We start from the raw sequence: 25119 nt of genomic DNA on the forward strand, positions 1-25119 counted from the left end.
GCTCTTTGTGCTGACTCCTTGTCTCTCTGATGTACTCCCATCATTGTGGGTTTTCAGTTTGGTTGTGCTTTGTCTTCAGCATTTTCTTACTTCCTGGCACTGCATAGTGTTTATTGCCCCTGTGCTAGAATCAGCCATTTCAACAAGGAGTTTCTTTTGCTGGAAAATGGTTTGGAGATACCAGAAAACACAATTTTAAGAAAATACAAGTTCAGGATGTCTCTGGTGACACAGTGGGTTAGAATCCACCTGCCATGGGTTTGACCCCTGGTACAGGAAGATTCCACATGCCTTGGGGCAACCAAGGCCATGCGCCACAACTACAGAAGCCCGCACACCTGGAGCCCACGCTCAGCAAAAGGGGAGCTGGCACATGAGAAACCATGCAGCTGGAGTAGCCCCCACTCGCCACAATGGAAAAAGCAACAAACCCCAGCACGGACAGAGTAAACAATTCATTTAAAAAGGAGAATGCAGGTTCCGCTTAAAGCATCATAGGGTTGCTGCCAGCTTCAGTAGTCAGGGTCAGATAGAGGCTCTAGAAAGAGGAGTGCCTGGTTCTGGAGTGTTTGTTGTGTAGCCCTGACCTTGGGCAGGGGTTGTCTGTAGTCCGAGGAAGATGGCCTGTCTCAGCATTGTTCTGTACACAGAACTCTCTTTAGCTCTTGCGCTCACTTGTCTCTTAGACGGTTTTCACGATCATGCTCGACCATCTTTCCAGAGATGATGTTTGTCTTGCGCTCACTTGTCTCTCAGACGGCTTTCACAGTCATGCTCGCCATCTTTCCAGAGATGCTGTTCGTCACCCAGCGTTGTCTGCAGTGTTTTTGGGCGAGTGCACTGTCAGCCTCGGTGTCTATGCCGCCCTCCTGGGACTGCCTCCCCTCCTCCACCTGCCCCGCTGGGCCTCTCAGCCACGTGCCTGCGCCCTGGTGTCCTCTGAACCATTTCAGGATATTTCTGCACAAAAAGGCTCCTCTAAATGATTTACTGTTTGTTTTATGCGTCTCTGGTGCTAGATGCTATGGTTTCTATGATCTGTGACTATGGTATTAAAAGAATGTGCCTTCTCAAATACTTCTTAAAATAAATTGTGTGGCCAGATAACACCTAGGTATTTTAACCACTGGTTTCCAAACAGTAAGGCCCCTTTTTTTTTAAGCACCAGAAATACTGTTTTTTAGAAAAATTTGGTATTATTAGCTGAGATGTATTTTACTGGTGGTTGCCTTATGAAAATCATACTAAGCAATAGAAGGAAAGAAAAACTCTGGGTACACCCTCTTTTTATTGTGGGTCACTCATTTTCTCAGGATGTGCTACCATGTAGTTGCTCTATAGTTGTTGACACATAAGTAATATTTCTTACAGATTTTCTCCTCTGTCGTCCAGCAATTATGTAGAAAAACCCCAGGTTCAAAAGCTTCGTGGGGTCCCTGCTCAGGGGACTCTGGGCATAGATATGTGAACTGGTGTGTTTCTGATCTCATTCATCTTTCAGAGACTTAAAATTATCTGTGGAAGTGAACACAAGTCTTTGTTCATGAGTTTGTTTTTGCCTTTTTGGTTGTTGTCGATTATTGAGGAAAAAGCATATAAAAGCATATAGCATTCTCTTCCCTCACAATCTACTTCCTGTGAGAATCTTCATGTTGAAGAAGTTAGGCTCAGTGACAGGGATATCTACTCCATTTAACCTAAACAGAAAAAGATTCATCAAAGAGTTCAGAAGGCTTAAAGAGTTTCTGGAAAAAGTGAGGAAACAGACTTCAGGACAGACTCTCCGAGTGGCACTGAAGAGCCAGGGTGCCGTGAGGACCTCCCCACTCCAGCCCTTCATAGCTCCAAAGCCTCTTCTCGTGATGCCTCATGTCTGCCTTTTAGCCTTCACAGTGATTGGCCAGGCCCTGAGATCTCTGTTAATGTCGTGCTTGGCAGCAGCAGGACAGAATCAGACCCTCCGTCTTTGATCCGCAGGAGGAACTCTGCTGCAGGGAGCATTATAAGTGCAGTTTGCTCGCAGCCTCTGGGGTCTAGGAAGGCCCAGAGAAGGCATTGGGAATCTTCTTACCCACCAGAACAGTTAGAAAAATTGAAAAGAGAGAAGTAGAAATGTTTGAAAGAAATACAGGCCCGCCTCGAAGACATGGAAGGTTCAATTCCAGACTGCCACAATAAAGTGAATATCCCAAAAAAGTGAGTCACACAAATGTTTTGGTTTCCCCATGTGTATAAAAGTTATATTTACACTATACTCTTGTTTATTAAGTGTGCAGCATTATTTCCAAAAAAACAATGTATATACCCTAATTAAAAAATACTTTATTGCAAAAAAAAAAAAAAAACATCACCTGAGCCTTTGGCAAGTCTTCTGTTTCTGCTGGTGGAGGATCTTTTCTCAGTGTTGAGAGCTGCTCTCTGATCAAGGTGGTGGTTGCTGAAGCTTGGGGTTGGTGTGGCAGTTTCTTAAAATAAGGCCACAGTGAGGTTTGCAACATCGATGGAGTGTTCCTTTCATAAACATTTTCCCTAAAGCATGCATTGCCGCTCAGTAACATTTTACCCACAGAACTTCTTTCAGAATTGGAGTCAGTCCTCTCAGACCTTACTGTTGCTTTATCAGCTAGGTTTATGTCATATTCTACATCCTTTGTTGCCATTTCAACAGTCTTCACAACCTTATCACCAGGAGTCAATTCCATCTCAAGAAACCATTTCTTTGCTCATGTGTAAGAAGCAGCTCCTCACCTGTTAGAGTTTTAGCATGAGATTTGAGCAATTTAGACACATCTACAGGCTCCACTTCTAATTCTCTTGCTATTTTTACCACACCTGCAGCCCCTTGCTCCCATGAAGTCTTGAACCCTCACAGTCGTCCGTGAGGCTCCAAATCCACTTCTTCCTCACTCCTATCACTGTGGGTATTTTGACCTCTTCCTTTGCACGAATCATGAATGTTCTTAATGGCATCTAGAATGCTGACTCCCCTCCAGAAAATTTTCAGTGAACTTTGCCCAGATCCATCAGAGAATCACTGTCGATGACAGCTGTAGCCTTGTGGAATTCTTAAATCATAAGGCCTGAAGGTTGAAATTATTCCTCGATCCATGGGCTGCAGAGTGGATGTTGTGTTATCAAGCATGAAAACAACATTCATTCTGTTGTTCAACGTCTTCATCAGAACTCTTGGCTGACCAGGGACATTGTCAGTGAATATTAGTATTTTGAGGGGAATCTTTCTGAGGAGCAGGTCTCAGCAGTCGGTTCACAATGCTCAGCAAACTGCGTCGTAACAGATGTGCTGTCACACAGACTCTGTTGTGCTGTCACTGGAGTACAGGCAGAGTAGACTTAGCTTCAATGCTTAAGCACCCTAGGATTTTCAGAATGGTAGGGGAACACTGGCTCAACCTCAGCCCACCAGCTACATTAGCCCCTAGCGAGGCAGTCAGCCTGTCCTTTGTAGCTTTGCAGCCAAGCACTGATTTCTGCTCATCTATGAAAGTCCTGGGTGGCATCTTCTTCCAGTAGCAGGCTGTTTCACCTGAGTTAAAAATCTGTTGTTTAGTGTAACCACAATCATGAATTTTCTTTGCTTGATCCCTGGATGACTGGGTGAGGCTTCTGCATCTGCACTCACTGCTTCACCTTGTATTTTCCTGTCATGGAAGTGACTTCTTTCCTTAAGCTTCATGAACCAGCCTCTGGCAGCTTTAAACTTGTCTTCTGCAGCTTCTGCATCTGTCTCAGCCTTCACAGAACTGAGGAGAGTTAAATCTGCAATAAGTCCATTTTGCTTTCTTATCATTTGTGTATTCACTGAAGTAGCACTTCTAATTTCCTCAAGAACTTTTCTTTACATTTGCAGCTTGGCTAACTGTTTGGCTCAAGAGACCTAGCTTTTGACCCATCTCTGAACTTGCCTTCTTCATTAAGCATAATCATTTCTAACTTTTGACTTAAAGTGAGAGATGTGCAACTGTCCTTTCACCTGAACACTTAGAGGCCATTAGTATGGTTATTAACTGGCCTAATTTCATTATTGTTGTGTCTTAGGAAAAGGGAGGCATAAAGAGGGGGAGAGAGGCGAGGGAATGGTCAGTTTGTGGAGTGGTCAGAAAACACAACATTTGTTGATTGATCCGTCTCCTATGGACGCAGTTCATGGCACCCGAAAACAATTATAGTAGTATTAGTAATACCGATGATGATTGATCATAGATCACCGTAAACTAATACAATAGTAAATGAAGCTACCAAAAAGTGATGCAGAGACACAAAGTAAGCAAATGCTGTTTGAAAAATAGCACTGATAGACTTGCTTGACACTGAGTTGCCACAAACCTTCAATTTATTTCAAACACACACACACACACACACACACAGTATCTGCAAAGCACAATCAAGTGAAGTACAATAAAGAAGATCTCCCTGTGGAGGAGAACTGCAAAGACCCACAGTCCTAAAATTTCATTTTAGAATGCCATTAGCTATGGAATGCTATTGTTCAGTTGCTCAGTCATGTCCGACTCTTTTGTGACCCCATGGACTGTAGCCTGCCAGGCGCCTCTGTCCACGCGATTTCCCAGACAAGAATACTGGAGTGGGTTGCCACTTTCTTCTCCAGGGGATCTTCCCGACCCAGGAGACTCGGTTTGAACACAGTGGGTGCACATGTAGCTGAGGGCTGTGTTCAGTGCTCAGACTCTGGGGGACAGAGACTGACTCTGGAGAGGGGACACTGAAGTGGAGCTCAGCCCCACACATGCTGGAGCTGGGTGAGAAGTTGATGGATTCCTAGACAGCTTCTTACTCAGTGATGAACAGAAAGGGAACGCCTGCCTGCACTTTGGAGAGACTGAATCTGACCTGGCTGTGGTCTTTGGGGCCTGAGAGCAGTGGCAGGTCTGCGTGGCAGTGACAGGCCTGGTGTGGAGTTGTGGCCTCAGTCACGCTGGCATACACGGATCAGTGTGCGAGGGGACCCGAGGCCTGCTCTGGTGTGATGAGCAGTGACCGAGGACAGGGGCCAGGCCCCTGCTCCACTGCACCCAACACCTCCTATCAGGGCAACGCTGTCGCTTCCACATGGTACCCTAGTAAAATGATAGTGCTTTTCTCATCTTAAAAGGTCATTAATAAGAGGGGAAATTCAGCAAAGGTTGAAAAAGCAGTCGTGAGTATGAGTCTGTTCATGGAAAATTCTCAAGAAAAAAATGTAATTTGGTGGAAGGCAAGATGTACGAATATTTCCAGTCTTTGTAACTTGGGAAATTATAAAGGTCTTGGAATGTGTCTTATTCATACCTGAGGGTTCTGGCATATGAATCCAGAGCACTCTCATTTATTCTACTTTGTCCTCCTGCCATGAAATCAGTGCCACCGTGTTTGTCTTCTCAGCGTCTAACCCAGAGAGAGCTGTCAAGGTCTACAGAGGCTTGAGAACATGAGCATGAACACGTCTTCCACACAAACTGGAGGACACAAAACTCCGTGCGTAAACTGGAGGACCCTAGCTCTGTACACAAACTGTAGGGAACTTCTGAGCAGAACGTATTTTAAGTCAAATTCAGCCCATGTCTATGTATTTGTGGTGGAAAGTACTAATATTCAGATAATTAATGGATGCAGTGTCCTCTGTTTTCTCTTCTGCATTATGTAACTTTCTCCATGCTGTAACTGTGATCATCTGTTTCAGAGAAAACTGCAGCCGAGTAGTTGAAATATTTTTAGTGTGTTATATATGAACAAAGCATTTGCCATGAAAAAACTTTGAATTGTGTATTCAAAAACATCTTGAAGAGTGGTATTTGAAATGGGAAGACTTTGCTTCCTGTCCGAAATGGAATAGTCGTTCAGCTCTGTGCTGTCATGGCCTTGTAGAGCAATACTTAAAACATGCTTTCAGTTTATTAAAGGTTGGTTTTTTCCATGATATGTTTTATTCAACTGTGTAAACTTTTGAGGCCCTTCATCATAGTTAGTGACATGCACATGCTTGTTAATCACACTGTTTAAACGCCAAGCACAGTGTCCCCAGAGCTCACATTTCTGGAACCCGTAGGCTCCATATTCTGTCCTCACTAGCCCTCGGCAGTGACTCTTGCTATCAGCAAAGCTGAGTCATGGCCAAGCCAGTGCCGAGGGGTCATCAAGGAGGCAGGACCCTGGGGGCCATAGCCGCCACTGCTGGCCTCCTCGGCCACCTCCTGGCAAGAGGGTAAATCTGAATGAAGGCTGAGGTTGCCTCCCTCCTCCTCGTAATTGAGGGCTCAAAACTGTTTGCTTTTCTTATGGGAAGTGATACCATGGTGTGTATGGAGGAGCTTGGGTCGGGTGTTAGGGTTCCCTGGAGTGACTGAGACGGAAGGCTGGCAAGAGCCCTTTGAAGAAAGACCTGAATGCAAAGGTGGATCCAGCCTGGAAAGCTCCAGGAGACGCACTTTCTAGAAAGACCATCACTTGCAAAGAAGGATGAACTTTGTGTTTCAGGAAGCAGGGAACTGGCTTGACTGGGGCGCCACGACCCCAGGCCTGACACACAGGGGCCAGGGGAGGCAGGCAGCTTCCTCCTGTGTGCTGAGAGGCCCCAGGGGCTCAGGCCTGGGCTGCTCTGATCTGTGCCTCGACAAGAACGCTCCTGCTGTGCTGGATCACATGGAATGTGGAGGAGCAGGAACCCAAGGAGAGGGCCGAGGCTGTCTCGGGAGTCCAGATGGGAGGCAGGTGATCTGGGTGAGCTTGCTGTGCGTAACTGGAGGAAAGGAGAGAGACTCGCACTCTGTTAAAGGTGCCAGTGGCTGGATGTGGGGTGATGGAAGGAGGGGTCAGGGATGACTGTGTGCTGTTGGCTTGAGGGCAGCTCAAGTTACTGAGGGGAAGTGACCCGGGAGGCACTGAGTGGAAGTTGAGAGGTCCAGTACGTCCTTGAGATGGAGGTGCCCGTGAGAGACTAGACTAGAGAAGCCCGCCTGCACGTGAACTTGCAGTGGAGGAGAGAGGCGAAGCCCTGAGAACCAGGTGCCGTGCCCAGGACAGAGGGAAACACCATGAGCTGGGTCATATCTAGCTGTTAGAATTTAATGGAAGGCAGAGTTTTCCCCCTTAGTGTAATAGATAAACCAATGGAACAAGAGAGAAGATCCCAAATATATATAGGAATTTCATAAATAATATGCGTATTTCAAAACAATGGGGAAAGATTAGCCATTCGATAAGTGGTGTGAGGACAACAGATAAGCCATCTGGGAAGAAAGAAGCTGGATCTGGCTTATCTCAGCCTACATTGGAGAAGGAAGTGCTGGGTCCACACAGGACAAGCCGAAAACCCGCGCTTACACGTGCACCCCCAGCCCCTCTCCCCCAGAGTGACAGCTCGTCCTCCCCACCAGACTCCTCGTGGAACTTAACTGCAGATGCACAGAACTGTGCTCTTCAACAGCGTAAATGGTCAGCATTAGAGGGTTAAACTAAATCACACCCAGTGGGGTACTTACTACACAGCTGTCTGTCTATGCTGTTGTATAAAAAGAATGAGGAAGCACTCTGTGATCTGATACCCAGACATCGATGTATTGGTTAAATACAGAAAGCAAGGAGCAGGGCAGTCTTTAAAATGTGCTGTGCTCCTTGGAAATTTATAAACAGAAACTCTGGAAAGACACGTAAAAAGCAACAGTGATAATCTGTGAAGGGCATATGATTACTAGGGGACAGAGGACAAGAATGGGAGGGAATCTTTGTCACATACCTCTGTATAATTTAATTTTTTTAATTATATATTATTTAGGAAAACAAAGGACTTTTATAGACAGTCGTTGCTCTTGGGAATTTTTAACCATTACCCATGGTTTTGGAAAGCAGTACATAGAGCAATGAAGATACACTCTTTGACCCTAAAATTCTTAGAAATTTAATTCATAAGAAACATAAAAAAATCACAAGAGTGCACACTATTCTTAATGGTAGCAATGCCTATAATAATGGAAAAATAGAAGCAATCCCAGTATTCAGTATAAGGAAGATTATTTAACACTGACAAACCTCACGATATAATATTGAACTGCTGCATAATATACTGAAGAAGACCAGTGGAGACATTCATATAGCATGCACCTTTGTGCCACCTCCGTCACTCGTTGTTCTGGGTGTTAGGGATACAGCAATAAATAAGACCAAAAAAGGCAAAGTCTGTGCGCTAATGGAACCAACATTAGATTGGGGAACACTGGCAGCAGGCAAACACATACTGTATGAGAAAGTAATGCTGGTTCTGACTTCAAATAAACCTGGATGACCCAGTGGTTGCTGCTTTCACATAAGAATCGAGGCGAGCCTTGTGGATTACATAGTATCTGAGTGAAAGAGTGGAAGGAAACACACACCCTACCATAGTAAGATAGGTAGCCAGTGGGGATTTGCTGTATGACACAGGGTGCTCAAACTCAGTGCTCTGTGACCACCTAGAGGGGTAGGTTAGGGTGGAAGGTGGGAGGGAGCTTCAAGAGGGAGGGGACATACGTCTACCTATGGCTGACTTGTGTTGACGTATGGCAGAAACTAATACAATATTGTAAAGCAATTATCTGCCATTGGGAAAAAAAAATCCCAAAGGTGAGGAGCCATGAGGCATTTGGAGAGAGTGTCCCGGGGGCAGGGTGGACAGGGGTCTGTCATAAGAAGGTCAGGAAGCTGTGGCTGGACTGTTGACTCTATGCTCTGTGCAACTCAAAGCTTCTGGGAGGTTTTGTCAGAAGAGGATGTATCATAAATGCCGTGTGAGAAGCACGGGGAATGGTGGATAAAGAGGTGGTGCACCCTGAAGACAAGGAAAAGGCAGGACTGCATGAAGTGTTGGATGTGGGGAGTGGAGTAAAGGGAGGAACCGAGAAGGATTCAGTGGTTTGGGCCACAAGATGAATGGTGGGTACCATAAGGGAGATAGGAAATTGAAGCGCTAACAGATGTGGAAAGAAGAAGGAAAGGGGTGGGTTTTGTTGTAGATGTGTTGAGTTTGAGGTACCTGTGAGTTACAGATGTAGAAAGAGAGAACTAAAATGAACTGTGTGATGAGTAAACTTACAGTTTTCGTGATGGGCACACGGGTGAGTAAACAGAGGTGGACGTGTGCTGATATGTGGGAGGGTGTGTGTCTTCTGTGAGGTCCTGGGCCTGTGACACTCCAGGAGCACTGAGCACATTTAGCACCTGGGTATTAGCTTTTAAATATCTGAAAGAAACCAGGGCTTCTTGGTGAAATGGGTGATTCCAGGGTGGGGTGGGAGAAAATAGGATATGCATCTTGAACATTTTATGTGGAAAAGAAGGAATGTTCTTAAAGAATGATGGAAACATATCGGGAGGACACAGGAGCCAGCTTGAAAAAAGCCCACAACCAGCTGATTCTGGGATAAGTTGAGCATCACAATGATAGTTTGGGGTACAATCCATTGTCTGAGAATTCATGAATCCACAGTTTTTAAAAATTAATGATTCAAAAATTCGACAAGGACTAGGATAGTTACATAGCCTGACAGTATTTGCCACACAGTTTTGTTTTGTTTTTTTTTGTAATTTCAGAAGGAAAAAGTAACTTAGAGTTGAGAAGCCTGATAGACATCACCTCAATTAAGTAATAAAACTGATCATCGTCGCAAATGGTCATTACTGAAATAGCATGCCCACTGTTAGCACACAGCAGCAATACATGAGCTGATCTCATCGTGAGAACATATCAGAGAAATCTAAAGTGAGAGTTTGTGTACCACAAAACTGCGTCCTTGGAGAATGTCAAGGTCATGAAAGTCAAGGAGGACTAGGATCCGACAGCAGCACGCAGCTCCGCGTTGTCTCCTGCTGCAGAGTGTGGGACGGACAGAGTGGGGAAACACGGAGCATGTGAGGGCAGACAGTGTTCCTTTCCTCACTTCTGTGGTCGTCAGTAGTGATTTTCACAGGAGAAGGTCCTTGTTTATAGGGATGACCCTCATTTGAGAGTGACTGGGCAGTAAGTGAGAGAAACAAGACGACAGTGCTGCCAGGGCTACTCAACTGATTTTGAGTAAAAACTTTCTTAGCTAAGATCTGTCCTTCCTTCATTTATCTTGTTCTATTTACAACTTCACTAGGACACTAGTGATTCAGGGTTGGGGGCGGGGAGGGAGAGGAGGGAATGCTTTGTACTGTATTTAGAAGTTTTAGAAAATTCGAAACTGTGAGACCTGTAGTTTCTCGAAGACGACAGAAGAGAGGGCTGCAGGGCACCTGCTGGGAGGAGAGCATTGCTCTTACAGGGACTCACCATGCTGGTCCGCACACAGAGCTGGCCTGTGGCGACGGAGCGGGGCAGGGGCTGCTCACAGGGCTGGGGGTGGGCGACCAGCTGGGAGAGCTGGGGCTGGAGGCCGGGTGTGGCCACTGTCCTGCCCTGACGTGGATTCATACCTGAGGACCTTCCTTCTCTCTGCAGTCGAGTCGTCTTCTGAAAGTGATCCCTCATCTGCTCTCTTGAGTATGATAAACTGAGTATGGTTTATTCTTTGAAGTTGAAATTATGTCATTATCAAATTCCCTAAAACAATTTACTATTGCTTAGTGATAGTGTCCCTAGAACAGGTGTTCTTAGGATTACAGAAGAACTTACAAACTCAATATTGATGTTTAAAAAAGAAGACAGCCTTGCATGCATGCCTCTTGCTGAGGTGGTTTGTGTTTTGTTTGGTAAGGTCAGAGCAGGTAGAACATGTACCTCTGCTTCACAAACACCGGTGATTTACACGCTGCTTGTTGGACAGGACCGGTTTCCAGGCCGGTTAGTCAGCTTCTAGTGTGAAACCCTGACTCAGAAGCCGGTCGTCTGGGATGAGTCACCCTGCTCCTGCTGCGTCACGAGGTCCAGCGCAGCCTGGTTGCTCTCAACTGGCGCCCTTCCTGGAACCACAGACCCTGAGGATATTCAGGACTCTTCTCTCCCAAGACTGCATGTAACCAGTGCCCCCACGATGCTCGGGAAGGTCGGAGCTGTCGCATTCAGTGCGGCCTTAGTGTGTCAGGGCTTCAGGCTTCACAGAGAACTCTGAGCGAGAGAGGCAGTGAGGACTCTGGGTTTGGCCGCCAAGCCACGTGGTGATCCAGGGAGCATCATGGAATGTGTGACCTCCCTCGGCAATACAGAAGCACTCAATGTCTTCTTCCTTCTTTGCACTCAGGCACAGGCCCCCAGCCTTTCAGGTTCAGCAGTGAGAGGCCATGGAAAGGTGGGAATACCAAATGACCCTCGTTTGAGAGTGACTGGGGGATGAATGAGGGAAAACAAGACCACAGCCCCCAGGGCTGCTCAGTGGATTTGGCACATTTTGAGTAAAAACTTTCTTAACTAAGATCCCTTCTTCCCTTCATCTGTCTTACTCTGATTTAGAACTTCACTAGGCCACTAATACTCCTACCCGTTGTAGCAGTGAAAAGGTCTCAGCTTGTGAACTAGCTGTATAAGGCATTTTAACACTGATTCTCGTCCACAAGTATTGAAACTTCTTCTTACACCTTCTGTCCCTACAAAGCCAGAATAAATGCCTGTCAGTTAATTCAGCTTGGTACATCAAGCACATATTGATCATCTGTAATACACAGCTAAGGGCTGCGATGGGCACGTGGAGAATACAAAGTATGTTCCCATCCCCAAGAATGTGCAGTCAAAAAGAAGAGAGAAAAGATCTACTCAGGTTTTTGAGTAGAATGTGATAAAAGCTAAAAGGCAAAAAATAAATCATTTTGCATACAAAGAAAAAGGAAGAATTGGGAACTTACATGGTTGTCCAGTGGCTAGGACTCCATGCTCTCAATACAGGGGTCCTGGGTTCAATCCCTGGTCAATAAACTGTGACACGCATGCCATAACTAAATATCCTGCATGCCACACTTAAGACCTGGTGCCACCAAATAAATAAATAAAATACTAAAGAAAGGAAAAAAGAAAATTGTTTACACTATAGAATGAGAAACATTGAGAAAGAAGTGGAATGAGTTTGTCTTTGAAAAATGAGCATCTTTAGACAGGTATGGTGGTGGGAACATGAAATTTGTGTAGAGGAACTAATGGGAGCCCAGTGGAAACAGTGTCAGACTTTATTTTTGGGGGCTCCAAAATCACTGCAGATGGTGATTGCAGCCATGAAATTAAAAGACACTCCTTGGAAGGAAAGTTATGACCAACCTAGATAGCATATTCAAAAGCAGAGATATTATTGATATGTTGCCAACAAAGGTCCGTCTAGTCAAGGCTATGGTTTTTCCAGTCGTCATATGGATGTGAGAGTTGGAACATAAAGAAAGCTGAGCGCCAAAGAATTGATGCTTTTGAACTATGGTATTGGAAGACTCTTGAGAGTCCCTTGGACTTCAAGGAAATCCAACCAGTCCATCCTAAAGGAGATCAGTCCTGGATGTTCATTGGAAGGACTGATGCTGAAGCTGAAACTCCAATACTTGGGCCACTTCATGTGAAGAGTTGACTCATTGGAAAAGACCCTGATGCTGGGAGGGATTAGGGGCAGGAGGAGAAGGGGACAACAAAGGATGAGATGGCTGGATGGCATCACCGACTTGATGCACATGAGTTTGAGTGAACTCCAGGAGTTGGTGATGGACAGGGAGGCCTGGCATGCTGCGATTCATGGGGTTGCAAAGAGTCAGACATGACTGAGCAACTGAACTGAATGGGAGCCAAGACTCAGTTGGGGGTGAGGCTGCAGTAACTTGGTCTTAGACTCACACATGCATCAATCAGGAGACCTGCAGGAGTCATGAGCATGCCCTGGAACTTCCATAACTAGTTCAGTGATATGACTAACTGTCCCTTAGGAAAGAGTGTTTTAGAGCAACCTACAGGAGTGGTGAGAGGGAAGGACCAGGTTAGGAGATCAGTTAGGAGACATATCCCTAGTCCACGTAACATGCAAAGCAAGAAGCAAAACAGGAATGAGAAGGAAGGATGATGTTAAAAAAGATAAACATGGGGCAAATGGATTGACTGCAGCAACTGGATATGGAAGAGGAAATAAAGGTCACTTGCAGGTTTTGGAACAGAGTGACCAAGAAATGGTGGGGCTGTGGCTGTGTTACACAAAGAGGGAACACACAGGAAGAACCTCAAGTCTGGGCCACAAGACACAGGACACTGGGAGTCCTCTGATGATAAAGTCATAGAACTGGATTAAATGATATCCTGGTCAGTTACCTGTGCTCACGTTTCCCTGGACCTAAATAAACAACAGCAACAACTTCAGTCTGTATATCCTGGGAAGGATAGATGCATTTATACATCTCTGTGCTAATGATAGGCAAAAAATCTAATTAAATCCTCTCCTTTGGTGGGTTCAGACTATTTCTTTGAAGACCTACACTCATATACTTCATTTTTAAAAAGATATCACTGGCATGATGTATATGTTCTTTTAAAATTATAAATACCTTTCATCTGTGATCTGAGCTTCTCTGGTGGCTTAGCTGGTAAAGAATCCACCTGCAATGCAGGAGACCTGGGTTCAATCCCTGGGTTGGGAAGATCTCCTGGAGAAGGGAAAGGCTACCCACTCCAGTATTCTGGCCTGGAGAATTCCATGGACCATATAGTCCATGGGGTCACAAAAAGTTGGACACAACTGAGCGACTTTCACTTCATCTGTGTTCAACTGATTTTTTGACAGGGGAGCTGACATTTTAACTGGGAAAGAATAGTAATTCCCACAAGTAGCCCTGAGAGAAATGGATATGCACATGCAAAAGAGTCAAGTTGACCCCTGCCTCAAATCATAAATAGGAATTATTTCAAAATAGATCATGGGCCTAAATATAAGAACTAAAACTATCATACTCAAAAGAAAAAATAGGAATATGTCTTCATAACCATATATACTGGGCAGTTGTTCCTTACATATGACACCAAAAGTATATACACACCCCAAAAATAAATAAATAAAGGGGACTTCATAAACACAGAAATTTCTTTGCTTCACAGGACATTCAGGAAAGTAACAGACAACCTAGAGAACTGGAGAAACTTTTTGCAAATCACGTATCTGGTAGGGGATTTGTAACCAAATAAATATAAAAGCTAATGCAAAAAGTTGCATCATTATAAAAAAAAGATAACCCAAATGAAAAATAGAGGATTTGATTAGACACTTCGCCAAAGAAGTTGGCCAAGAATCGCATGATATCATCATTAGCCATCAGGGAAATGCAAATCAAAGCCACAGTGTGATATATCACCTCCCACCCACTGGGGTGGCTGTAATAAAATAGACAGCCAATAATATGTGTCTACAAGGATGTGGATAAAGGACCAAAATGGTATGGACCTAAGAGAAGCAGAAGATAGTAAGAAGAGGTGGCAAGAATACACAGAAGAACTACACAAAAAAGATCTTCATGACCCAGATAATCATGATGGTGTGATCACTCACCTAGAGCCAGACATCCTGGAATGCAAAGTCAAATGGGCTTTAGGAAGTATCACTACGGACAAAAAGCTAGTGGAAGTGATGAAATACCATTTGAGCTATTTTAAATCCTAAAAGATGATGCTGTGAAAGCGCTGCACTGAATATGCCAGCAAATTTGGAAAACTCAGCAGTGGCCACAGGACTGGAAATGGTCAGTTTTCATTCTAATCCCAAAGAAAGGCAATGCTAAAGAATGTTCAAACTACCGCACAATTGCACTCATCTCACATGCTAGCAAAGTAATGCTTAAAATTCTTCAAGCCAGGCTTCAACAGTATATGAACCATGAACTTCCAGATATTCAAGCTGGATTTAGAAAAGGCACTCTTAGAGTACATCATGAGAAATGCCAGGCTGGATGACGCACAAGCTGGAATCAAGATTGCCGGGAGAAATATCAATAACCTCAGATATGCAGATAACACCACCCTTATGGCAGAAAGTGAAGAGAAACTGAAGAGCCTCTTGATGAAAGTGAAAGAGGAGAGTGAAAAAGTTGGCTTCAAGCTCAGTATTCAAAAAATGAAGATTATGGCATCTGGTCCCATCACTTTATGGCAAATAGATGGGGAAACAATGGAAACAGTAACAAACTTTATTTTTGGGGGCTCCAAAATCACTGCAGATGGTGACTGCAGCCATGAAATTAAAAGACGCTTGCTCCTTGGAAGAAAAGCTATGACCAATCTAGACAGTATATTAAAAAGCAGAGACATTACTTTGCCAACAAAGGTATGTCTAGTTAAAGCTCTGGTTTTTCCAGTGGTCATATATGGATGTGAGAGCTGGACTATAAAGAAAGCTGAGTGCCAAAGAATTGATGGTTTTGAACTGTGGTGTTGGAGAAGACTCTTGAGAGTCCCTTGAACTGCAAGGAGATCAAACCAGTCAATCCTAAAGGAAATCAATCCCGAATATTCATTGGAAGGACTGATGCTGAAGCTGAAGCTCCAATACTTTGACCACCTGATGCAAAGAACTGACTCATCGGGAAAGACCCTGATGCTGGGAAAGATTGAAGGCAGGAGGAGAAGGGGACAACAGAGGATGAGATGGCTGGATGGCATTACTGACTCGATGGACACGAGTTTGAGCAAGCTCTGGGAGTTGGTGACGGACAGGGAAGCCTGGTGTACTGCAATCCATGTAGTCACAAAGAGTCGGACATGACTGAGCAACTGAACTGAACTGAACAAAGATGTGGAGAAACTGGAGCCCTCATAATGGCTGGTAAAATGGTGCAGCCACTTTGGAAAACAGTCTGGCAGTTCCTCAAGAATCTAAACTTCGCATTACCATATGATCCAGCAAAGGTACTCCTCGGTATAAACCCAAAAGAATTGAAAACATATATCTATGTAACTTGTACACTGACATTCATAGCAGTATTACTTGTAAATGCAAGAATGTGGAAACAACGCAAATGGCCATCAGTGGTGGATGGATAAATAAAATGTTACATATGCATATAATGGAATACTATTCAGCAATGAACAGGAGTTCAGTACTGGCACTTCCTATTAATATAGCTTGGATGCGACTTGAAAATGTTATGCTGTGTGAAATAAGCCAGTCTCAGAAGGCCACAGCTTCCGTGATTTCATTCCTGTGAAATGTTCAGAGCAGACAGATCCATAGAGAGGAAGTAGATCAGTGTGTTTGGGGGAGGGGAGAGCAGGGAGGCCCTGTGACAGCTTGGGGCTTTTGGACTAATGTTCAGGGACTAGACAGTGCTGGTGGTTGGAGAACACGTGTATGTACGTAATGCCACTGAATTGTACACTTTAGAATGGTGGAATTGTATGTTTTATGTGTGTTTTGCCACAATATTTTTATTTGGGTGAATTTTATGGCATGTAAATTAGGTCTCAGTAAAGCTGTTATAAAAATACAAAGCATATCAGCCTGATTGTTTTCAGGGCATTGTGCTGAGGCGAAAGGTTCAATCCAAAGATCCTATAGTAGATGACTCCATTTTTATAACATTTCAAAGTGGCCAAATCTTAGAAACCGAGGACAGATCAGCAGTTTGTAAATGTTGGGGATGGAGGGGAGGGAAGGGAGGTGGGTGATAAAAGACAGCCAAAGCGTCCCTGTGGAGGACCCTGGGAGGTCCTTGTGGAGGTGGGTGCAGGACGTCCACAGTGGTGAACTTCACAGCACCAGGCACACGGCACACAGATACCATCGGGATGGGTGAGACGTGAGCCCAGGTGCGTGGCAGCCACGAGTGTCTGGTGTGATGTCTGACTGTCGTCGGCCTGGGACAGTGTGCCACTGGGGGAAGGGGCAGAACTGACGCCTCTCTCCATGGGAATTTCACTTCAAAATGTGTAAGAGGAGCTGTGTCTCTTTGAAAACTTGTTCTGGAGGCGGACTTCTGTGGCTGTGAGATGTCCTCTTCTGACATGCCTCGGCCCAGTCTAGTCTCATCTCCAGAGGCGGTGACTGCGGTCCAAGTCCAGGACTCCAGTTATGTCCTGGTTACTTGTGTCCTCCTTCAGACCAAGCTTGCAGCAGGATTTATTGTTTGGTTAATTTCACTAATGCAGTATTTTCCGAAAATAAAGAGGAAGTGAAAGTGTGGAAAAGGCCTTTCTCGGGACTTTTGCCATGCTTTAGTTACGTTTAGCAGGGGAAAAAAAAAGGTTGTTATTCTTTCCTATTCACTGATATTAGAAAGTTTCCATGTCACACTTTTATTTTAGCAAAGAGAAAATATGATTTTTCTGATGAATAAAACCACGTTTCCGTGCAGTAGAGATCATCCTGCTAACATCTCATGTTGAAAAGATAAACAGCAGGATTAACTGTTTACTTTAGGAGCGCGGTCTGCTTGTTTTTCAGGAGGACACAGTGTCCTGCTGTATCTGGTTTCCCGTCTGCTTGCGGCTTGGAGCTGGGAAAGGCCCTGCCCCTCGTGCTACGCACCCCCTCCAACCCTGCCCCCCCACCTCACACCGCACCCCCACCCGCCCCCGCCCCGGGCTGGGTCCAAATTCCCCTCCCAACCTCTCCTCCCCTTTCTGTCTTTCCTGCTTTTTTTCTCACTTTATCCTGGAATTTCTTCTGTTTATTTCTTAGATTGGGTTTAGTAAGGGATCATAACGTGGCGAGAAGGACCTTTGTTGATCAGAGACTGCTTCGGTTGACTCTGACCTAGAATAGAGCAGCCGGACCTGACTCTGATTCCGGGAATTCTTAGTGAAGTGCTCAGAACTACTTCCACGACTCATGTAAACATCCACATGTCACTTCATCTGCTTCTCCCTTGGAACACAAGCATCCGCAGACACACGTGTGCACACACGCTCACTGGTTCTCTCCCACTCTGCTTCTGTGTCTGTGATGCAGAGCCAGTGAACGAAAGGAGGGAAAAATAAATATTTTTGAAAAGTTGGGAAGGGGCATTTGAAGCTTCAGAAATTAAATTATAGGCTCTCTGAAACCCCCTCTGTGAATCAACAGTTTTGTTTTTCTTCTTCCTTATGCTTGTTTTGTTGCTTTCACAGATTAACAGTACATGCACATTCAGAATTTTTTAAATGTTCTTTAGTTAGCATGATGAGATGATGAGACATTCAGCCCATAAGAGAAGGAAAGAAAGAAGCATTCTTCAAGACAAACATTAACTCCATGGTGGACTTTATACTTCCATGGTGATACGGCTGAGGTTGAACCCTGCACCTCTTATCTGTTATTTTGTTGCTGGGCAGGTGCTGTGCAGCGCAGCAGTTTTACTCCCTTCCTCCAGCCTCACCCTCCTGGCTCATGAATGCAAGAAAGTCAAGGCATTGCAGCCAAGGGCTCTGGGACCAGGCGAGCGGCGGCCGAGGGTTTGTCATTGATTTCGACTGCTCAAGCAGAGAGGCGCTTTCCTTACAACAGACCCGGGTGGTGTGGTCGGCACCCGAGGCACCTCCTGAGCTGGCTTCAGGGAGGACGGCGTTGTTTCTGAGCCCTTTCCACTGCCTCAGTCGCTGTCCTATGGGCCCTTCACGCAGGAGATCGGCCTTTTACAAAGGGGCTCACACCTCTTACCACTCAGGAGAGCTGATACCTGACCAGAGAATGCCACCTTCCTGTCAATCAGCTTTGTCTGGTAGCAAATTGGATTTGCCCGGTGGGTGAAGGAAACTGAGATGCTTAGGTGCAGAGTAGGGGCAGGCTCTTCACCAGGGGCTAAACAGATTGGAGTTACCTGGATTGTGAGGGTCAGAGCGGAGCTCCGAGCAGCCGGGCAGGTCTCCAGCGGTAGAGGAGCCCCTCCCCCACAGCCAGGCACCACATGCTGACAGCCATGAGGGGGGGGAGGGGTTTACTTGGTGAAGGTCAGTCTTTTAGGCTTGGGTGGAACCTTGAGCTGAGATAAGTGGCATTCTCTTGCCAGACTCTTGGAGAGTTTTGAATGGCAGACTGACAGGCTCTTTAACCCTTCCTCCCTGGAGACATCTTCTCTGTGCTGTTTCAGCGTTCATCAACGTTTATCCAAGTGGACCACATCTGAAAGCAGCAGTTTACCTCCCATGCAAGGCTTGGGATCCCAGCATCAGTGCTCAGCATGCATGACAGTCACCTGCAGCCTGGGGCATGGTGTCACTGGGTGTCCTGGGCGTCCTGGCTGGGGCTCCGAACATTCTCTGTTAAAACAACCACCTCCCGTGCCAGCGGCCGTGTTTCTACAACAGCATCCCCCTTACTCCCCAGTGGCAGGAGGTGGGCATGCTGGCTGTCCTGGGCCAGTGACTGACCCACCTGGCCCTGGACCCAAACCCTCCACCCCACACAGGCTGCTCGCTGCGGCTCCACACCGCCCCCAGAGCTGCCAACCAGGGTGACATCTCTACCTCCATCCCTGTTTCCATAAACATAACTGATTTTAAATTAAGAATAATGCATGGGAATACCCGAATAGTAAGTAGTCTTTCCCCTTATGACCACTTTCCCTCTATCTTTGTTCTTGCATAGTATTTTCCGGCCTTCTCTCAACTTCTCAAACATGGGAAAACTCCCATGTTGCTGTCCCAGTTTTTGAGTGTGCCTTGCGCCCTGCTCTTAAGTGTGTTCCTGTCAACCCTGTGCAGGACAGGCTTCAAGACCAGCCCTGGAAGAAGCCTTCCCCGACCACCTGGCCAGGCCCTTCCACCCCAGCACTTTGCCGCAGGCTCCAGCAGTCCCGCGCCTGTGCTCGTGTGTGTGCTTGGGCCAGGCCTTGCCCTGGGGAGGAGCTGAGGGCCCTGCCCAGGCCTGGGACCGCCGCAGTCCCGCTGTTCTTAGCACAGAAGAAACCTCTCGAGGCTGGGGCACTGTTCGGGGCACGGGGATGAGCATGTTCGTGCCACTGTTACTGACTCTTCACCCCTCAAGGCCTCTCTACGTCAAGCACTCCTGCGTCTGACCCAGTAATTTTGCATTTGGCTCATTTCTTGTGTTCACACAAGTCAAGGTGTCTTTTAAGGAAAAAAGAACAAGTCACACTTAAGTCTGTGAACTCAGAGAGTTTCCAAATACTCTTATAACTCACAAATAATGGCTGAAGAGCCTGGCACATGCTGGCTGTCCAGAGGGTCTTTGTTTGGCGAGGATGTGAGTTGCAGAGTCAGATAAGAACCAGCTTCTGGAGTAGCAGTGAGTGCACGGTGGACTCTCCCCTCACAAACTAGCATTGTAGCTGCAGAAACTGAACAACAATCATTTGAGCTTTTGGAAATTGTCCTAAGGGCACACAGCAGATGGAGGACATTCCATCTGTGGAATCATGGAAACCTACTATGTCTCAGTAAGAACAGTGAGTCTGTGGCTCTTGAGCCTTGACCCACTTCCTGCCAGCTGCTCCTGCTCTAGGCTCTGCTCCAGGGCCACAGACAGTGCCCAGTCAAGCACTCGGTCTCCTTCTAGGAGGGCTGTCCACCACATCCCTCATCCCCAGGCCTCTGTTGAGAGGCTCCACCCCAAGTGTGGGGGGCCAAGAGTACCTCCCCTAGCTCACCCTCAGGGTGAGAGGCTCGCCCAGAAGACCCACGCCCACCAGCACCCATGCTGGGGCAGAGGCATCCGTGCAGGCAGAGGGGCACTGCCCAGAGGGAGGTGGTGCCCGAGAGTGAAGGGAACGGGATCTGGGAGAGCAGTTCACAGAGTGCTTCAGGCAGATGACAGAGCCATGAGCAGGTAACAGAGAGCATCAGGGAAAGAGCCAAGGGCTGCCCAGAAATCGCTGTCGGACTTGAGAGACAGGAGGGGTGCGCTCAGGAGCAGTCGGCACACCCACGGGGAGAGGTGGATACAAAGCTCACTGCCCTGCAGGCCTCCACACCGCCTCCGTCCCCACACTGGACAGTCAGCTGCTTGACCCATGGACAACTCTTAGAGCCAGTATCAATGTCTTATAGCCACAGCATATTAAAAAAATGTCACATGTGTGGAAATTTAACACTAGTATCTTTAAGATAGATAGGGCATTCTTCTGGTTTCCACCTGCCAAATAACCACTCCCGAACAGACTGAAACCGTAGTGCATCAGGTGAGCGGACAGGGGTTTCCTGGTGTTCTTGGGTATAAAATACTATATTGCAAGGAAAATTGAACACAGTAATAATTATATATGATTTTGATGTATTTTTTCCTCTGTAGATCTGACAAAGTAAATTTTAGAAAAATTATCGCTAGCAACATTTTGGTGATGATTTTCAAGGAATACCTATTAATATATTTGAATATTAATGTTTGGTAAAACATAATTTGATTGCTAAGTAATGTCTGACTCTTTGCGACCCCATGAACTGCAGCATGCCAGGCTCCCCTGTCCTTCAGTGTCTTCTGGAGTTTGCTCAAACTCATGTCCATTAAGTCAGTGTTGCCATCCAACCGTCTCATCCTCTGTTGCCTCTTCCTCCTCCTGCCCTCAATCTTTCCAAGCATCAGGGTCTTTTCCAATGAGTCAGCTCTTTGCATCAGGTACAGAAAGTATTGGAACTTCAGCATCAGTCCTTCCAGTGAATATTCAGTATTGATTTCCTTTAGGATTGACTGGTTTGATCTCCTGGCTGTCTAAGGGACTGTCAAGAGTCTTCTCCAGCACCACAGTTTGAAAGCATCAATTCTTCGATGCTCAGCTTTCTTTATGATCCAACTCTCACATCTGTATGTAAAGGTTGATTAGCTGATTATTAAGTATAATATTTATAGTTTTTCGGATACTCTAATTGTTATGCCTTTAGACTGTGCTGCCATATGTAGCTGTTTACATTTAAACTAATTACAGTTAGGTAAAACTTAAAATTCAGCTCCTCGCCCACGTTAGCCGCATTTGAAGTCTCAGCAGCCTGCGTGGCTGCCGCAGCGGGTGCAGAGCCACGCATCAGCACGGTTTTTGAGCCCACACGCTGCTGCGGGCTGCCGTTCTCTGCTTTGCTCCTCACTCCCACTGTGTGTTCATCGGGTTTACCTGTCTTGACATAAGGAGTTTAGCTTCATTTCTGGCTAATTTCTTAGCCTGGTAATTTCCCACTTTTGTACATTTAAAAAGAGATTTATGTTAAATATGTTTATATGTTCATTTTATCTTATTGTTAAGAGTTCTCTTATGTAACATTATGTGGTCTTGGGCAAGACCCGAAAACCTTCTGATCTTCAGTTCTCTGTATGCTGAGTGAGGGTGAGAATAATCACACCCTCAGAGGCCATCTAAGGATAAAATGGTGCCCATGGAACAGGGCCTGGCACCCACCACCCACTGTCAAGATGATGCATTTCTAACCCATGCCCACTCAAAAAAATTAATGTTTGTTATTTTAAGCTTCTAACTTGTAGAATGACTTGCTGTGTAGCAATAGATAGCTAATCGAATAACTAGTCAGTGAGGCAGACAAAAAAAGTTAGTGAAGGAACACAAGACTTGAAAAATACACTTAAGTAACTTGACTTACAAATCTCATACAAAACCATCTTTAACAACTAGAGCATGTCCATTCTTCTTGGTTGATATTGTCTTAAAAAGTGATTGTGTGCTAGGCCATACAGCAGATCTCTACAAATGTAAGAGAACCATTATCAGAGAGCATATTCTTTCACTGTAGTACAATTAAATTAGAGTTAATGACAAAAATATGTGCATTTTCAGTCCTTACAGAAAAAAATTTTAAATACTTCCAAATAATTCCTGGATCAAAGAAGAAATAATAATGGAAATTTAAAAATACCTAGAACTGATGAATAATCGTAAAAATACTAAATATCAAATTTTATGTGATATCATTAGTTTGATACTTAGAAGAAATGTTATAGTCTAAGCTCACTTTAGAAAGAAGGGAGGTTCAAAATTAAATAAGCCAAGGCTCTAACATAAAAAGCAATTTAAAAATAATAGGATAAATACCAAGAAAATAGAAGGAAGGAGATTATAAGCATAAGGGTAGAAATTAATGACATGAACTGAGTAAACAAAGCCAAGAGTTGGTTCTTTGAAATGATTAATAATAATTCAATGAAAAACTCATAAAGAGAGGAGAGAAGATGTAAATAAGCACAACTGAAAAGGGAAGATATGAGGATCAGCCCCATCAGTTAGAGATGCAGTGAGAGGGTATTATTCTATCTTTATGCTAATAAACTTGAAAATGTAAACAAAATGGATAAACCCCTAGAAAAATATAACTTACCAGAAAATCCCCCAAAGTTCAACTGTTATTCAAGAAATTGAGAGTTAAAGTCTTCCCAGGTAAAGAAAGCATGGTAGCGAAGTCATTTTATTACTAAATCCTTTCAAAGTCATGTGTCGAAAAACATATGACTCAAGTCTTATACGAAGTCTTCACATGAAAAAGGAATTCCTGTCAGCTCATTATATGAAGCTGATATAAAGAATCCTGATACCAAATCTAAGAGAGAAAATTAAAGGTCCATATCACTCATGGGTATAGATAACAAGTCTGAATACACAGCAGAATCCTTGCTCTTTCTTGGGAGTAAAAAATTGGTTTCATACTTGGTAAACTGTCATTGTCATTTACCACATTAGTAAAGGAGATGAAAACATACAGTCTTTTCATTGACTACAAAAAATGCATTTTATAAGCTCTAATACCCATTCATGATTTTTAAACTTTCTCAGTAAACTAGGAATCTTTAACCTGATGAAGAATATCTACAACCAAAAAAAAAAAAAATTGAGGATACAAACTTTCTTTAAAATCAAGAACACAATGAGGATGCCATGTCACTGCCTCTGTTCACTGTGGCACTGAAGACATTCAAGGGCAGTCAGAGAAGATGATGCAAAAAGAGCATCGGGGCTGGGAGGTGGACGCTTTCCTTATGCACAGACCAGATGGTAACTTGTACCTCCTTAGAAGTGTTGTGAATAGTAAACTCCATTAGGATTGATGAATTACAGGAGCTGATTGTACTTTCCATCCTTTGGCCACAAAGAAAAACACCATCTAAAACAGCAAGCACAGCCATGTGCAGTCTAGTCACAGACCGACGGAGGTGGAGCATGGGCTGTACAGAGAACCTTGTTCTAAAAACTGCCCTGAGCGCCCCTCCCTCCCCCCAAGGCAGGACGGACTCCTGGTGCCGTCCCTGTGCCAGCCCGAGCGCCCTTCCTGCTCACAGCCCCAGAGCTCACTCCCCGCCATCTCCTTACAGTGAGAACATTCCAGCTACTGCAGTCACCCCCAGGGTACTACCTCCCTGCGAAGGCATTCGTGTTCCCTGAATGTGATGTAATTTATGGGAAACACCTCTTGATTCAGGAAAAACAAGTTGATCGAGGGCCTTTTCTGTGCAGACCTGCAGTGGTTTTTGAAGATTGCTGGTCAGGAGCAGGAAACAAGTGTAGTGCTTGGGGCTCCTGTGTGCTCCTCAGCCCGCTCCCACTGGGAGTGTGCTGACCGCCCGGCTCCCGTCCCGTGGGCCAGGGGGACAAAGCTGCCTGTGAGAGCAGAGCAAGGCGGGAGGGTGTGTGTGCTGGGTGTGAACACGGTGAGGAGAGTAGTAGGGGGGCCTGAGTGCCTCCCTCCCCACCAAGTCAGGACGGACTCCAGGCAGAAGAATAAACAGGAGCACCCTTCCTGGGTCATCTGCGACATGGGCAAACGTCAGAGCAGGTTTAAGGCAAGGGTAGGATCCAGTTCCCCACCTCCCCCTTCTCAACACAAGCAGTCAGAAATTCTCTCTAGTTTCAGGTAGGATTGAAATATATACATTACCATATGCAGAGTAGATAGCTAGTTGCTGTGAGCCTTGAGGAGATCAACCCAGTGCTCTGTGATGACCTAGTGGGGTGGGGTAGGGTGGGGTGGGGAGGGAGGTTCCAGAGGGAAGGGATATATAAACACTTATGGCTGATTCCCATTGTTGCATGGCAGAAACAAATACAACATTGTGAAGCAAGTATCCTCCAATTAAGAAAAAAATTCTAGTCTTAAAAAGCAGATCCTTTTGGACTCTGTGGGAGAAGACGAGGGTGGGATGATTTGAGAGAAGCATTGGAACATGTATATCATCATAAATGTGAAACAGATCGCCAGTCCAGGTTCGATGCATGAGACAGGCACTCAGGGCCGGTGCACTGGGATGACCCTGAGGGGTGGGATGGGGAGGGAGGTGGGAGGGGAGT

At 45.4% G+C, this 25119-nt stretch overlaps 1 protein-coding gene and 1 long non-coding RNA gene across 10 annotated transcripts in view; one reads left to right on the forward strand and one right to left on the reverse strand.

The window, feature by feature from the left end:
• Positions 1 to 25119, forward strand: part of SPIDR (scaffold protein involved in DNA repair) — a 283594-nt gene that overhangs the window by 215476 nt on the left and 42999 nt on the right. The gene's annotated exons all lie outside the window — the stretch shown is intronic.
• On the reverse strand, positions 21097 to 24805 carry LOC147359545 (uncharacterized). 2 transcript variants are annotated; one of them, XR_015140877.1, is made up of 4 exons: positions 24710 to 24805; positions 23159 to 23377; positions 22427 to 22527; positions 21097 to 21639 (listed from the first exon to the last, which is right to left on the reverse strand). It is a non-coding gene; the product is annotated as an uncharacterized LOC147359545 (long non-coding RNA). The 2 variants fall into 2 exon arrangements; XR_015140876.1 differs by lacking the exon at positions 21097 to 21639 and adding an exon at positions 21812 to 21945.

The sequence above is a fragment of the Bos grunniens genome, chromosome 14 (genome assembly GCF_055505025.1).
Source record: "Bos grunniens cultivar Pamir isolate PY7600 chromosome 14, Bosgru_T2T1.0, whole genome shotgun sequence".
Lineage (NCBI taxonomy): Eukaryota > Metazoa > Chordata > Mammalia > Artiodactyla > Bovidae > Bos > Bos grunniens.